This window comes from Bos indicus x Bos taurus, chromosome 2 (genome assembly GCF_003369695.1).
Source record: "Bos indicus x Bos taurus breed Angus x Brahman F1 hybrid chromosome 2, Bos_hybrid_MaternalHap_v2.0, whole genome shotgun sequence".
In the NCBI taxonomy this organism is placed as follows: domain Eukaryota; kingdom Metazoa; phylum Chordata; class Mammalia; order Artiodactyla; family Bovidae; genus Bos; species Bos indicus x Bos taurus.
In genome coordinates, this window is record NC_040077.1 from 96,954,459 (window position 1) to 96,959,865 (window position 5,407).

The 5,407-nt window shown below is 39.9% G+C and overlaps 1 non-coding gene across 1 annotated transcript; it reads right to left on the reverse strand.

Annotated features, from left to right (window-relative positions):
- Positions 1-4,819: 4,819 nt before the first annotated feature.
- LOC113881928 lies at positions 4,820-4,925 on the reverse strand. Its single transcript, XR_003508217.1, has one exon. It is a non-coding gene; the product is annotated as a U6 spliceosomal RNA (small nuclear RNA).
- Between the last annotated feature and the right edge of the window lie 482 nt (positions 4,926-5,407).

Here is a 5,407-nt window from a genome sequence, read left to right on the forward strand (position 1 = left end):
CAGGTTGGAAGCAGCACTTGGAAACAGAACTTGAAAAATAATTTAGAGCAAAGGGCTATCTTGAGAAGTGACAATGCTGAGAAAGCATAGACTTTAGGATCTCAGGGAAAAGGATGCAAGATTCAGAGTCAGATTGCTCAGTTTGACTCCATACTGTGAATGCCACAGAGGATGTGATTGTCTGTGATCAACACGTGTGATTCTGATTAAATTCCTTCCCTTCCTATGTATCAGTGTTGCTTCTGTAAGATGGGCATAAAATAATACGGTAAAGGGTTACTGTGAAGAATACAAAAATAAATACAAATAAATACTTTAAAGCAGTATGCAGTTACATTAGTTTGGCATTATTATTACTTATATCTTTGACCCATATTATTACTAGCTTTTATGTCCATAGAAAATCACACCTGAAAAACATCCACACTATCTCTAAGAAGATTTTTCTGAAAAGAAAACTGAATTATCTGGAGCTCCCCTAAACTGAATATGATTATTTAGTAAATGAGAGTCAAAACCAGACTGGTGAAAAATCCAAGTGCCCGTGAAAAGGTAAGAATGTCCTTCCCTTCACTGCAAAATTGAATAGGTTTTGGGACTGAGGACTGCAGGAAACCATTTCCTTCCTTTGAGAACTACTTTGCCTCCTTTAACGCAGATTCAGTAATTATCCTATGGCTATCCTGCTGCTGCTATTTAGTTGCTGAGCTGGACTCTTTGCGACCTGTATCCCACCAGGCTCCTCTGTCCATGGAATTCCCCAGGCAAGAATAGTGGAATGGGTTGCCATGCCCTCCTCTAGGGGATCTCCCCAACCCAGGGATTGAAACCACATCTCTTAAATTTTCATTGCCAGGTGGGTTCCTTAACCCTACCACCATAGGGGGTTTCTGGGAAACCCCCTATGGCTATAATGATCTTTAAAATACAGAGCATCTCACACAAAAGGCAATGCAAAGTGACCTGATGCCATTAATATTTTCAGATCAGGCAGAAAGCTGGAATTACAGAAGCGATTTCCTCTTGCTTTGATAGCAGGCCATTAACGTTACACATCTCCCTTAATCTCACAGACGGGCCTTTCATTTCCTCTTTTCCTAAGTAGTAACATAAGGCATTAGATATGATGCTATTATTTTCCCACTGTGGTTGTTCTGATACCGTACAGTCTGCTCAATATCTCTCACTTCTATTTTGTGCTGGACCTCACTGATATTTCCCAGGTGACTCCTCCACTTGCCATCTCAGGGTAGCCACAAAGCAGGCCCCAATTGTAACACATTTCCTACTCTTAGAGACTCATTCCTATTCCTGTTATGCAGTAAATAATGGAGATTTATATTTATATAACACTTTTAGTGCTTCAGAGCCCCTTATACTGTACTCTGCTCGTACAGTTTGATTTTCAAGATTTTTATTATAATTTTAAAATCCAAAAGGTCTGTGAAGATGGATCCGTTTAAAGCTCCAATTTATCAAATGCTGTTGCTTTTCCTAAATTATGGCTAAACATAAGTGCTGCTTCGGTATTTCTTTCTGTTGCCATTAAAAGCCTTCTAACCCTATCCTGGAGGCAGGTGGATAGCCTACCAAGCCCCAGTAGTTAAATAGATTTGTGGAGCAAAATTGACATCTAATGATGTATATATTGCACCAGTATGTGCAGCGTGGACAGGACAGCCATCAGGTTGTAAGCCAACGGGACAGAAGTTGCCATCTGGTCAACAGAGGTGAAAAAGTAGAAAGAGGAAGAACCAAGAGGCTGAACAACAGCAATGGGATTGAATGGCTTGTTTAGGGCAAAACTCTGGAGAAGATTCTTAAATTCTCCAGCCCAGAGAGTTCTTTTTTTTTTAATTGGAAGATAATTACTTTATAATATTTTGATGGTTTCTGCTATACATCAACATGAGTCAACTACAGGTATATATATGTCCCCTCCCTCCCACCTTTCTCCCCATCCCACCCCTCTAGATAGTCACAGATTACCAGCTTTGGTTTCCCTGCATCATACAGCAAATTCCCACTGGCTATCTATTTTACATTGGTTTGTATATGTTTCAATATGACTCTCTCAAGTCATCCCACCCTCTCCCTCCCCAGCTATGACCCTTGGTCTGTTCTTTAGGTCTAAGTCTCCTTTGCTGCCTTGAAAATAAGGTCATCAGAACCATCTTTCTAGATTCCATATATGCATTAATAAACAATATTTCCACCAGGTCACAAAGAGCTGGACACTGCTGAGCGACTGAACTGGACTGAAATGATATTTGTCTTTCTGACTTACGTTACTCAGGTTCATCCTAGAGCCTATTATACCAAGTGACGTGTATATGCACTGCAATTTCTTTATTCATTCATCTATCGATGGACATCTGGTTGCTTTCATGTCCTAGCTACTGTAAATAGTGCTGCAATGAATACTGGGTACATGTATCTTTTTCATCAATGGTTTCCTGAGGGTATATGCCTGCTAGGGAGCTTGCTGGGTCATATGATAGTTTTATTCTTACTTTTTAAAGGAATTTCTATACTGTTCTCCATAGTAGTTGTATCAGTTTGCGTTCCCACCAGCCGTGTGAGAGGGTTCCCATTTCTCTACACTCTCTCCAGCATTTATTGTTTGTAAATTGTTGTTTTAGATGATGGCCATTCTGACTGGGCTGGAAGAAGCACAAGCTGGAATCAAGATTGCCGGGAGAAATATCAGTAACTTCAGATATGCAGATGACACCACCCTTATGGCAGAAAGTGAAGAGGAACTCAAAAGCCTCTTGATGAAAGTGAAAGAGGAGAGTGGAAAAGTTGGCTTAAAGCTCAACATTCAGAAAACTAAGATCATGGCATCTGGTCCCATCACTTCATGGGAAATAGATGGGGAAACAGTGGAAACAGTGTCAGGCTTTATTTTTGGGGGCTCCAAAATCACTGCAGATGGTGCCTGCAGCCATGAAATTAAAAGATGCTTACTCCTTGGAAGAAAAGTTATGACCTACCTAGATAGCATATTGAAAAGCAGGGACATTACTTTGCCAACAAAGGTCCATTTAGTCAAGGCTATGGTTTCTCCAGTGGTCATGTATGGATGTGAGAGTTGGACTGTGAAGAAGGCTGAGCGCTGAAGAATTGATGCTTTTGAACTGTGGTGTTGGAGAAGACTCTTGAGTCCCTTGGACTGCAAGGAGATCCAACCAGTCCATTCTAAAGGAGCTGGGTGTTCTTTGGAAGGACGGGTGCTAAAGCTGAAACTCCAGTACTTTGGCCACCTCATGTGAAGAGTTGACTCACTGGAAAAGACTCTGATGCTGGGAGGGATTGGGGGCAGGAGGAGAAGGGGACGACAGAGGATGAGATGGCTGGATGGCATCACCAACTCGATGGACGTGAGTTTGAGTAAGCTCCAGGAGTTGGTGATGGACAGGGAGGCCTGGCGTGCTGCAACTCATGGGGTCTTAAAGAGTCGGACACGACTGAGCAACTGAACTGAACTGAACTGATTCTGACTGGTGTGAGATGATATCACTGTAGTTTTGATTTGTGACCCCATGGACTGTAGCCTTCCAGGATCCACTGTCCATGGAATTCTCCAGGCAAGCATACTGGAATGGGTTGCCATTTCCTACTCCAGGGTATCTTCCCAACCCAAGGATCAAACCTGGGTCTCCCACATTATCGGCTGATTCTTTACCATCTGAGCTACAAGGGAAGCTAATAATAAGTGATGGTGAGAATCTTTTCATGTGCTTATTAGCCATCTGTATGTCTTCTTTGGAGAAATGTCTGTTTAGTTCATCTGCCCCCTTTTTGATTGGGTTGCTTGTTTTTCTGGTATTGAGCTACATGAACTGTTGTGTATTTTGGAGATTAATCCTTTGTCAGTTGTTCCATTTGTTATTATTTTCTCCCATCCTGAGGGTTGTCTTTCACCTTGCTTATAGTTTCCTTCATTGTGCAAAAGATTTTAAGTTTAATTAGGTCTCATTCGTATATTTTTGTTTTTATTTCCATTACCCTAGAGGTGGGTCATAGAAGATCTTGCTAGTGATTTATGTGAGATAAGAGTTTTATAATTTCTGGTTTTACATTTAGGTCTTTAATCCATTTTATTTTTGTGTATCGTGTTAGGAAGTGTTCTAATTTGATTCTTTTATGCATAGCTTCACAATTTTCCCAGTACCACTTATTAGAAGAGACTGTTTTTTCTCCATTGTATATTTTTGCCTCCTTTGTCAAAGATAAGGTGCCCATATGTGCTTGGATTTATTTCCGGGCTTTCTATCTTGTTCCATTGGTCTATATTTCTTTTTTGTGCCAGTACCATGCTGTCTCGATGACTATAGATAGCTTTGTAATATAGTCTGAAGGTAGGAAGGTTTATTCCTTCAGTTCCATTATTCTTTCTCAAGATTTCTTTGGCTATTCAGTGTTTGTGTTTCTATATAAATTGTGAAATTATTCATTCTAGTTATGTGAAAAATACCGTTGATAGTTTGATAGGGATTGCACTGAATCTGTAGGTGGCTTTGGGTAGTATGGTCATTTTCACAATATTGATTCTTCTAATCCAAGAACATGATATATCTTTCCATATGTTTATGTCATCTTTAATTTCTTTCATTAATGTTTTGTAGTTTTCTACATACAAATCTTTTGCCTTTTTAGGTAAATTTATTCCTAAATATTTTATCCTTTTTGTTGCAATGGTGAATGGGATTGTTTCTTTAATTTCTCTTTCTGATTTTCATTTTTAGCATACAGGAGTGCAAGGGATTTCTGTATATTAATTTTTTATCCTGCAAGTGTGCTTTATTCATTGATTACAAATATGGAACACTTCATGAATTTGTGTGTCATCCTTGTGCAGGGGCCTTGCTAATCTTCTCTGTATTATTCCAATTTTAGTATATGTGCTGTGAAGGAAGCACCCCAAGAGTTCTTTGTGTGAAGATTTTACTGGAGGAAATTCCTGTGGGAAAGTGAAGCAGTTTAAGCTTCCACAGGCAGTCCAAGGCCCTTTAAGGAGGAGGTGAACATTCTCTCATACTTTCTTTAAGCCTTGTACAACAATGTATCTTACCCAAGAACTGGCCTTTCTTTAGGTCCAGAACTAATGATCACACAGTACAGTGTCTTACTCCTGGAAATGCTTTTCTTAGGCTATGTGTTAATGATTATAATTGTAACAAATCTTGCTGGGAACCTGTTTCTCAAGACTTGTACCCCTGATTACACAGCAACAGTATATCTACCCAGAGATGTTGGCCAGAACGCGTTCTCCCAGGATAAGCTTGTGCCAAAGTTATCTCAGGATGTGTGCTTTGGGAAAGGGTCTGGTGGAACTCTTAAATCTTGAAGTATTCTTTTTATCTATTTTCAGCAGCTTGTTGAAAAGTATATAAGGCCCCAC